This window comes from Garra rufa, chromosome 17 (assembly GCF_049309525.1).
Source record: "Garra rufa chromosome 17, GarRuf1.0, whole genome shotgun sequence".
NCBI classification, from domain to species: domain Eukaryota; kingdom Metazoa; phylum Chordata; class Actinopteri; order Cypriniformes; family Cyprinidae; genus Garra; species Garra rufa.
The window spans coordinates 44,250,407-44,262,641 of record NC_133377.1 but is presented as its reverse complement, the minus strand read 5'-3'; positions in this window follow the sequence as shown (position 1 = coordinate 44,262,641).

Below are 12,235 nucleotides of genomic sequence, written 5' to 3'. Positions count from 1 at the left end.
TGGAAGAAACTTGTTTTGACTACCGTATTAATCTGTTTGTCAAATCTGAGAGCACTATCAAAATAAACCCCCAAATTCTTCACAACTGGTTTGACACAGGAAGACAAATGGCCAAGGTTTTTTTTCCAGGGGAGCTGGCAACTTCAGATGATTCAAAAACTATAATCTCAGTTTTGCCTTCATTAAGGACACACCATGACACCAGGGGAAGCATGAATAAAATTGGAGCGAGAATAGAGCCTTGAGGAACACCACACATAAGGGGAACTGCATCAAAAGTAGATTCACCAACATAAACAGAGAGCCTTCTATTGTTGAAATAAGATTGAAACCATTGAGAGCCTTACCCTGAATGCCCACCCAATGCTCCAAACGAGAAATCAATACAGAGTGGTCAATTAAACAAGTACAGAAACACACAGAGGGACTGTGTCGGTGTGTAAGATGACATGTTACTGGCATCATTGGATGTTATGAACTGTTTTCGCTTTGGATATGAAGGAAGTTAACAGGACATTGAATAAAGATACTGTATGTGCTGTTCTGGCTTGTGAAATGAATGACACTCAGCCTTTCTCACTATAGAGACAGAGCAACATACGTCATAATCTGAAAACCACAGCCACAAGGGGAGAAAACAATTCAGCACTCTCCACAGAACAATGTCTAAAAATCAGAACAATGTGTAAAAGCTGCTATGAGACAAGATGTACAGTAAACAACACAGAAAAACACGCAACTACCGTAAATCCTCTAATATTGGCCTGTATTCCATTAGCGGCCGGGTCTCCAACATTGGTCGGTCTCGCTGTCAGCTGAGGTAAATAATGGCCGGTCTCTAATAGCGTCCGGGGCTATTATTAGAAACAATGTTTGTCTGGGCAGCAGTGTATGTGAGTGGAGCGGTGTAATTTTGAATGGAGGAAGGAGCGGATTTTTGAAAAGTTGCGCTCCACCACCACTCCATCATGGGTACAATTCACGCCAACGGTCCGTAATATAACTGCATATTAAGCAAGAATTCACATGTTAAACATGTATAGCTAGCTTGATAGAGATGGATCACTCAAATCAGAAAGAATGTAAAGGCTATGATGACGGCAATGGACATGAGCGGTAAATTATAATTCACTAGGAATTAGTTTATTCCTTCTAGATACTGAAACGGGTACATCACTAATTCACACGCAATCGCTCTGTCAATAATGCATTAAAACAAATGTAATGGTATCTGATTTCGAATAAACAGACATCTGTAAGAAATGCAGCGATCCATAGGTAAAATAACTGATGAAAATGTATTTTTTATTTTCATAACAAACTTTGCACGGCATAAAGCAGTAGTTATACTCTTTTAATGCTGACAATGTTATTAGCTTGGTATGTGGTAGGAACAAAGTTTGCACACCAGTGTTCCAAACGCTCCTGTTATTTTATTTTAGTATTTTTAATTTTAATATGTGTTATGAACAGGACCGTTATTTCAAACATTATTTCTTTTTTTTTTTTGACGCGGAGCGAAGGCGGAGCGGTGTTTCTAATATCAGTGAGCGAGGAGTGGAGTGGAGCAGGAGCGGGAAATTATGAACCCGGAGCGGAGTGATTATTAAATGCACCTAGTAATTTATAGGTTCAAATAGACACAAAATCTCATTTTTTTTTTAAATTCTACTGGAAGTTCGTTTTGCTCAAATAGAAATTAAGGCCTGCCTCTAATTCTGGCCTCCTTCTAATAAAGGCCTGGACCGCGATGCGCTGGAGTAAAATAAAGGCCCGGGCCTGTATTAGAGGATTTACGGTACATTTTTATAAGCTGTAGACCTAAAAAACAAGCACTTAAGGACACAAAAGTAAAGCGGAACGTGTCATATTACTCAGAGAACTACAGCCGCTGGAATAACATTCATTATTTAACCATGTCAAAGGATTATTTCACCAGCCTGAAAGAAGGAAATATATTGAGAAACTAAATTTTATTGGTCTACGTCCGTGCTCCTTTTCCTTAACTTCTTTTGTTGGAAAAATAATCCAACTGAATGGCCCAACGTGAAAAACTCGGACAACCTCTTTTTTTTTTTTTTTTTTTTAGGTCGACAGCTTATAAAAACATAGTTCTGAGTTTTTTATCTTGTTTACTGCACATCTTGTCTCAAAGCAGCTTTTAGATATTGTTCTGTTTGTTTTTAGTCAGGAATGCCAAGGAATCACCTTCCTGCAATACAAAGTCAATGGAGAGAGTTGGATTGTTCGCCCCCCCCCCCCCCCACCCCCGTTGTGGGCGTGGCCTAAAGGCACTCTGTCTCTATTGGCAGGTGTTCTTGGCATCATTAATACCTGAAGGCACGTGGCTGAACGTGTTAGTCGATGTGTCATCATTCACTGAACTGGTTTCAGAAATTCCTCACCTTTAAGTGTCGGGCCTAATCAGACTATAAAAGAGCAACCAAGAAACATCGAGACATTCTGGGGCAGGAGCACCACCACAGTTGATCTGACAGTCTCTACAGTCTATTGAAAGACAAGACTAACTTCAAGACCATCAAACAGAAGATTTCGACAGACTATTCAAAGTCAAAACTGACCTTGATATCATCAAATAGAAGATTTTTCTACAGTTTACTGAAAGACGAAACTCATCTCAACACTATCAAACAAAAGATGTCTACCGTTTGTTCAAAGAACAAACCGACCTCAACGCTGTCAGACTTCAGATTTTTACCTTGGTGGCTCCTGCCCCGGGAACAGATCTGGATAACGCCGGTGAGTTATTCTGCTCTGATTAAATTAGTTTGAATGACTTTACTTTGGTGTTTAAATGACAATGTAATGTAATTTTGAAATGTTAAATGTATATTGTTTTTTAAATGCTATATTTTAACCTTTATGGGGAGACACTGCAGGCAAAAACAGTTTTTTCATGCACCTGTCAAGTTTGAGATTTTGGGCTTTTTGTTTTTTTAATTAAGTGTTTATCAGACTAGTGGAAAGAAAACACCCAAATGACACTGATAAATGTTTATTTTATAGCACTTTATCTATTTGTGTCAATAAATTTCAATTACAATACTGTTTTCTCAAAATGAGCATTATCTCCTACACTGAGCCGTCAATCTCCTCTTCAGCAGCACTTACACACACCTAACTTTACATTTGTGTTCCTGTCTATATCCTGAAGGTTTTTACAGAGGGATTTGTTCATATAGAATTTGCTTGATTTTATACAACATTGTATTCCCCCCAAAATTGTAAAAAAAATCGATCATTTTCTAAAATCCATTTTGTAAAAACATTTGACTCTAATATGTCAAAAAATATGTTATATGCTAATATGTTAAACAAGAATTTTGAAACTGACTTAACATTTTTTTTGTACTCTATTCACCTAAAGTGTCTTGCCTTAAAATTTGTTTAAAAAATAAGATTTGTTTATTAATAGTCATGACCTTACTTACCCAGTTGATTGATTACATTGATAATTGCAAAGTTCTTCTAAAATGTTAGGTTTTAATATGCAAATGAGGCACTGTTTAGTGAAATATGTGCTAATTTGCATACATTTCTAGTACAAAAATCTAAACACTGGATGAAGTCTGTTTCAAACTCGTTTAATTTTTTTGTTACATATGTTCTTACAGAGGTAATTGTGGGTCTCTCATTTTGACACTCCATAATTTGGGGGAAAAAAATAAAACAGACAGAAAACCATGTTTTTGTTTTGTTTTTTACCAGTTTTGGGGGAATACAGTGTTGTATAAAATCATACAACAAATTCTATATGAACAAATCCCTCTGTAAAAACCTTCAAGTGTAAAGTGTGGTGTGCTACTGAAGTGGAGATTTATGGCTCAGTGTAGGAGAAAAAACTCACGACCTTTAAAAATCTGTATTGTAATTGAAATGTATTGACACAAATAGATAAAGAGCTATAAAAGAAACACTTAACAGTGTCTTTTGGGTGTTGCTTTACACTAGTCCGAAAAAAGCCCAAAATCTCAAACTTGACAGGTGTTTTTGCCTGCAGTGTCTCCCCTTAATCACAACCAAAAATAGTAATGAAAAAATAGTACATGTGAGTGCACTTTTTGAATTACTTATCGATCCTATTTAAATTTTAAAATACATTTTTACATTTACATTAAGGATAAAAATCATTCTAACAATTGCTTTTGATTCTCCCTTTTCATTATAGAATAGAAGAAAGCAACCCGGGATCAAAAGACAGCAAGATTTCAGACGGTAAGAAATAATTGATGGACACAATAAACAGACTCTGATCACCTTCACCGCTTCAGGTATGGGGGGGTTCTGTGGTTCACACATTCCATGCTTCTTTTTTTTTTTGATCCAGAGTTTTATCTTCTAAGTGAACTGACATGTTTTCACACAACCCAAAATTATAAACTAAACAATGAGAGATTGTGAAATGTATATTTGCGACTTATTTGTCAATTTTACACAATCGGTTTACATGAACAAATACAAGATGACTTCAGCCTAATGATCAGAACACTGCATTTAAACAAAATAAATAAATAACCGACCTGTTAGATTATAAATAGTGAAAAACATAAATGCTAAATCCAGGACTCTTTTTTTTCTGTTATTAATTGTGTGAAATGACTCATTTGATTTCACTCTCGATGTTTTGTCAGATTGATGAAGGTTTCGGAGGATGAAGAGGGCGCAGATGAACTGTGGATATACAGAAATAAAAATGGCATAATCAAGATTATTAATTTGAGTGTCAGGGTGACATATTTTAAAACAGTATTTAATCGAATTTATTTTAATTTTCCTCATTATTTTAAGAATGATCATTTTTTTCTTAAAAACTTTTTTTCCCCTGTCAATCAAACTCTGTCTTCTAAAATGTCATATTTTTTGAGGCACTTTAAAATCAATGAAATGGTTGATTTACACAAACAGTTTGCATTTGCAGTGATTGAACTTAAAAAAGGAAAACCTATATTAATCGGACCCTTTAAGCCAAAAAGCATTGATCAGACTGGAAAACATTCAGAGATACATCATACTGAACATCAATGCATACAACCTATATATGAGTATGTTAAGGAGAATAAGAATATGATAAAATGTATATACATGTTTACAAAATATAGTCCGTGTTTAGGTATACAGGGCAGTTGTGAACCTTGTATGATCGAGTTGACTCGTTTCTCTGAAGAAATGTATAATGAGTTTAATATAGATGTTTACATAACCTTTCAGGACATGTATGGTGCGTCAGGCAATATAGTTAAAGAGCTTAAGGATCCAAGTAGTTATAAAGATCCTTTGATTGAAAAAAAAGTCCTGGAGTTAAAAGAAATGTTTAACAAAAAACTTTGCAGATCAAAATTTACAGGCAAGGTTTTCCAGGAAAATAGAACAAAAAGCACAAGTAGAAACATTAAAAGATGTATTGAAAAGGAAATGCTGGAAAGTGACTTAAAGAAGTGGAAAGTTGTGAGCTACATTTTAAAAGTTATTTCAGTTCATTTTCCTAGTAAACCGATGACATTATATGAATTCAAGAACTATGGAGAAAGACAGGCGAATACAATCAAATTACAGCTGAGAAACCTGAATGTTAGTGAGAAAATTATTAAAAAAATATCTGAAATTTTTTATTCTAAGTGGTGCCGTCTGGTTTATGAAGAATATGAAGAGTTTATATATGAGAACATCAGTACTTATATTAACACATGCGCTGTTGCATTCGCTTACAAAGACATAAAAGCAATCACAAACCATTTCATTCTGGAAAGAGTCCATTTAAATTTTTAGAAAGAACTTGCATTGCATTATGTTTGATTCTGCATGTCTATCTTATAGTTTTCTGGATCGTTTAACTGGAACCTTAGACTCCATGTACCTGGTCTGTCTGTTTCTGTCATCTCCTCATTTCTTGTCAGTGTGTAATGTTGTGTTGTCAAAAGGCTCTGTAGTGTCTCATTGTTTTGTATTTGTAAGCATTTCTCTGTAATCGTCTCCATATAACCACCTGAGAGATGAGATGTTTCCATCTACAGATTCCAGAAAGACAGTCAAAATGGAGATTCTCCGTCTTAATGCCTGTTAAACACCTGTTCAGTGTCAACAGACACACATCTGTATCTATTCAATAAAACTATATGCTTTCACTTTGACTCCTGCTTTCTGTTCTTGGCTGTGAGAGTGCATCGCTAACAGAGACCTTGCTAAACTCTTGCTAACACTTACTAAATCAGTCTAAATCATTTTTACAGCGGATTTTTTGAATAAGGTGTTTACATGCATCAAGTTCCCAATTAAAAACAGGCTTAATCCAGGAGTCTATGTGAATAAACTAAAATATTTTAAGTGTCTCCACATGACTTTAGATCATAACTCAGTGCTGTCCATTTAAATTATACTGCCCTCCAAAGGCAAAGTACAGAAACTACAACAACACTGAAACTGAGAAAAATGCCTTATACCAGCTAGTCAAACATGTTGACACTCTCGTTTCTCTGAAACAGGACAAAATTGAACCAGGAGACTTTGCCACAATACAAAACAATTGTCACAAAGTCCATTTTAAGCCTTAACTCAATTTTGACCAAATGTGTAGTTACTGCGTTTTGCCTTTGGAGGACAGAATAGACAATTGCAGACTTGTTGCTTAAAGGGATAGTTCACCCAAAAATGAAAATGTGATGTTTATCTGCTTACCCCCAGGCTATCCAAGATGTAGGTGACTTTGTTTCTTCAGCAGAACACAAACCAAGATTTTTAACTCAAACCATTGCAGTCTGTCAGTCATATAAAGGCAGTCAATGGGAACCAAACCTTTAAGAGCGAAAAACGTTCCAGTGGATCAGAGGTAAATAGTGATATAAATACTGTTCAGTTTCTTGCGCAACCCAAATGTTTTGTGTCTTAACACCTCAATGTATCGTGACGAGATGTAGGGTTTAATTTGGTTTTGTCTGTGTTTGTTTTTTTTTTTACTCCTAAAGATTTGGAGCCCATTGACTGCCATTATATCACTGACAGTCTGCAACGGTTTGAGTTAAAAATATTTGTTTGTGTTCTTCTGAAAAACATAAAATAATAAACCTTCATTTTGGATGCCCTGGGGGTAAGCAGATAAACATCAAATTTTCATTTTTGGCTGAACCATCCCTTTAAATGGTCACATTATTAAAATCAGACATTTTTTTATGCATCATCCATGCAACTGTACTGAGACCAATTAATTCCCAATTAGGGCTTTTAAGTCCAAATGCGTACAAACATATAGACACATATACAAAGCAGAAAAATACTGCTAAACTATCGTAGGTTATTCTTTCAGCCAAAGCAACAGGGGAGCTCACAGAAAATTGAGTTATATGAGTTTGAGAGTTATGAAATGTGTGCATGCAGAAGTCAAGTATCAACAAAGACACAGGGAAGAGACACATTCCTGCAGAGTTTAGCTCCAACCTTGATCAAACTCACCTCCCTGTGACTTTCTAGTGATCCTGAAGACCTTGATTAGCTTGTTCAGATGTGTTTGATTAGAGTTGGAGCTAAACTTTGTAGAAAAGTGGACCTATAGTGGACCTATGCTTAATATAACAAACGGGAAATGAGAAGCAGTGCTAAGACCGTCTCCTTATACTCGGATTAACTCCACTTTTGTTAATGACCTCTCCGCTTTGGCCCAAGGTATTTGGTGGCCCGAAAATCCCTGGCCATTGGCCACGAGGGCCGATCAGGCCCCAGAAGTTACACACTGCAAAAAATGCTTTTCTTACTTAGATTTTTGTCTCATTTTCAGCCAAAATTAAAAAAAAAAAAAATCTTGAATCAGGAAGGATTTTCTAGACAAGTAAAAAATTTTGTCTTGTTTTTAGTAAAAACAAGTCAAAACTAAGTGAGTTTTTGCGTAAAGGTTGTATCAGCGATTTCTAGCCTAAAACATAAAGTGTCAATTTCAGCTGAGCTTTCTTCACGATCCGCTCGCTGCCTGCCCCATAAATTGTCTGTGAAAAAAACGCGTCTCTCTGGTCAGCCTAGGGTCCGAGATATGCCAAAAAAACAATCGGCGCTATCAACTATTCCACAGATAAACAAACCGTGTTCCAACCAATCAGCGTCAGGGGGTTCGTGTTGTGGACTTTCCTACTGGTGCAGGGATGTGAGGGAGGCGGAGCGAAAGTCCACAACACCAAACCCCTGACGCTGATTGGTTGGAACATTGTTTGTTTTTGCTGTGGAAAGGTTGGTAGTGCCGATTGTTTTTTTGGCATATCTCGGACCCTAGGCTGACCAGAGAGACGCGTTTTTTTCACAGACAATTTATGGGGCAGGCAGCGAGCGGATCGTGATGAAAGATCAGCTGAATTTTACACTTTATGTTTCAGGCTAGAAATCGCTGATACAACCTTTAAAACAAGCAAAATGATCTGCCAGTGGGGTAAGAAAAAAAATCTTGTTTTAAGCAGACAACTAGATTATTTTTCTTACCCCATTGGCAGATTATTTTGCTTGTTTTAAGCAAAAACAAAACAATAATTTTTACTTTTCTAGAAAATCCTTCCTGATTCAAGAATTTTTAGACATTTTTGCTGGAAACAAGAAAAAAAATCTAAGTTAGAAAAGCATTTTTGGCAGTGCAGTGGAAATGCGCCTGACCATGGCACACACTAGCACGCTTGCGTTTGGCCCGACAGTGGATTAAAAAAATTGGCCTTTGATACACAACTATTCTGTCCTCCAAAGGCAAAGCGCAGTAACTACACATTTGGTCAAAACTGAGTTAAGGCTTAAAATGGACTTTGTGACAACGGTTTTGTGTTGCGGCAAAGTCTCCTGATTCAATTTTGTCTCGTTTCAGAGAAACGAAAGTGTCAACATGTTTGTCTAGCTGGCGTAAAAAACTTTAAAGGCATTTTTCTCAGTTTCAGTGTTGGCGTAGTTACTGCACTTTGCCTTTGGAGGGCAGTATTGTTTACTCCTTAACGGAAATGTTGGGAACATTTGTTTGTACAATGGGTGACTTGTTTTTACAATGGATCAGTTTTGTGTTTGGTTAAACTGAAGCAAGACAAACAGTGTCACTTAGGTGCTAATTATGTTTTGTCGCTAAGACACACACAGACAGAGCCTGTAGAAACACTAGTTGGTCTTTCATAATTCAGCATTAGGGCCTGTTTGAGTTTCGGTGCCCATCCCATTTTATGGTCCTGTTTTTTTGTTGTTGTTTTGTTTTGTTTTTTTAGAAAAAAGAGAAATTAAACTGTTGTAAAATCAATGACAGAAATACTCAAGCCTCTTACGACAGAATCACATTTTCCCTCAGCTGATGGAACCCCAGAATCGATTCTGTCGTAAGAGGTGTGAGTATTTCTGTTTGAATTAGTGTATGATCATAAGTTGCATCAACTTTTGAAATATACATGTTTGAGTTAGGATTTTCTACTATATTTGAGAGTTACATTAAGGTTAAAATCATACTAACTCTATTATAGCTGAGAAGAAAGAGACTCAAGAGTAACAGAAAGTTCTATGAGGACAGAAGGTAAAGAAAATAAAAATATATATATGTGTGTGTGTGTGTGTGTGTGTGCGTGTGTGTGTGTGTGTGTGTGTGTGTGTGTGAGTGTGTGTGTGTGTGCGCGCAGTGTTGGGGGTAACACATTACAAGTAATGCAAGTCACATAATAATATTACTTTCTCCAAGTAACTAGTAAAGTAACACATTACTTTTTAATTGACAAGAAAATATCTGAGTTACTTTTTTCCCTCATTTATTGATTAAAAGCTCTCCTGTCCCCATGTTGAGAGAAATTGTAAGATGTTACTTTAGTTCTAGAATAAATGTGAACATGCATTAATTCATCTCACTCACTAAAAACAGATACAGTGTTCTTGAAAATGAATAAAAACACTGAAATTCAACTCAAACCTGCAATAATTAAAATATGGTAAATAATAAAAAAAATATGTTAAATAAAACAAATATCCTTTATGTATTTAATCCCATTTTATTAACCGATGTCTTTGCTGCTGACCTTCGATGATCCAATTCATCCATACTAATAAGCAAAAATTACTCAAGATAATCTAACATTTGTTTTCCTTTTTCTTTTCTTTTTTTTTTGCTGAAAAAGAGGTGACATTTTTTCTTCTGTGGTCTACTGTTGTCACATCCATGTTCTGTGTTTTCCCCCCAGCATTAGTTCCAGTTTCCTAATATGGTCTGTTTCCTGTTCTTGTTTAGTTAATTAGTTATTTCGCCCACCTGTGTTTATTAATCATCCTCATTAATTCCTTGTTTTGAGTATTTATAGCCCTGCTTTTCCTCTGTTTCTTTGTCCTGTCTTAATGTTGTATGAAGTGGTTGTATTCTCCTTGGTTCTGGCTCTGATTCATAAGATATTCTATTTATTTTGACTTTGGTGCTCCTTTGTGTTTCCCTCTTGCTCCTCTCCTCCCACAACCCGTGACAACTGTACGGATGCGAATTCACTTTTGGCTTTTACATTTGACAAAAATGCAACTTTTTATATTAAAAACAAACAAGCAAGCCCTGGCCGGAATTAAAAAGTAACGCAAAAGTAACGTAACGCATTACTTTCCATAAAAAATTACTAAATAACGTAATTAGTTACTTTTTTAGAGAGTAGCTCAATTTTGTAATGCATTACTTTTAAAAGTAACTTTCCCCAACACTGTGTGTGTATAAACAGCTGGGCTAAACACAAATTGGTTAAAAGACTTGCTTAATTGTATTTTCCTTGAAACTCCTAGATGGCTCCAAATGGTGCGTTTCTTTACATCCGCTGGTCAAGGAAAAAAATAAAAAAATAAAAACTGGCATTTGAATGTTATACTGTATAATTTAACAAAAGCTTTTTTATTTCAGATAAATGCTGATCTTTATATCTTTTGATTCATCAAATAAACCTGAAAAAAATTACTCAACTGTTGTAAATATGTATAATAATAATAAATGTTTATTGAACAGAATATTACAATTATTATTTTTTTAAGGATCATGTGACACTGAAGACTGGAGTAAGGACATTTTTAAATATATTCAACTAGAAAGCAGTTATTTTATATAGTAAAAATATTTCACTTTTGCTGTATTTTGGATCACAATGACGCAGGCTTGGTGAGCAGAAGAGAATTAAACAAAACATTTTAAAAAATCTTGCTGTTCAAAAGCTTTTGACTGGTAGTGTATATAAACCGTGTCTAGTTGGACAGAAACCAAACATCCTTTTGATGCCTATTCTAAAGCCATGATTAGTTGGTGTTAAGTAAAGCAAGGAGTGTTTGCACAAGTGAGGAGTTAGTGTGAAAGCATCTCCTACCACTAAAGTAAATGTTCAATATATATAGGCTGTATATTGTAATAAATATATTACACTGCTATGATGTTCCTCATTCATCTGCAGCTATGATGAGAAGAGCAGTAATAAACAGTGATCGCTAGTTCACTCACTCATTTCCCCTAAATGTCTAAAATTACTTTGTAGACCAGTATCCTGTCAGAAATGCAGATCTGTCAGTATTTTGATGGTGGTGCAAACACAACCACACTTCCTGTGCTGGCCACGATTTCCTGCCACAGAAGGATGGCGTGTGTTCTTGGTTTTTATTATATATTAATAACAGGGTAATGAAGAATGAAGAAATATGACAAAAAGCAATAAAAGGACTGCTTTCATTTATTTCTTTAACCCATGTGCTGCTGAAAATAATTTACTTCTGTTGGTGTTTCTGGCCAAAATGATGAGCCTTTTCAAAATCACTTGTAGATCTCTTGATGTGAACTCTATTGCCACCAAATCTTGGATTGAATCTTGTTTTCTTTTAATCAGAACAGGTTTTGTGTTTCTATTTGGCACTGATTGATCACAGGCCTCTCTGATCTGAGATCATGCTCTTTGGTTTGTGAGTAAATATTGACAAAATGACCCAAAAATAATGTTTTTTTTTTTTTTGTTTTGTTTTTTTTTACTCAGAAATGTATTAATTATTTAAAATTGAATCATCCACAAATACTGGTTAAAGTACAATAATTATCACTTTTGGGGGAAAGTGTTTTTTTTAATCAGTTGATCTGGATCTCATCTGTGTTCCTGTCTTCTCAGAATCTCTTCGCTGTATTTTGGAGTTGTTCAGTCTTCATTCGCTCTGACTGCGCTGGATTCGTTCACCTCATCTGATCTGACCACTGGTTCTTAACAGCAGGTGAGCATGATATTGTGTTTTT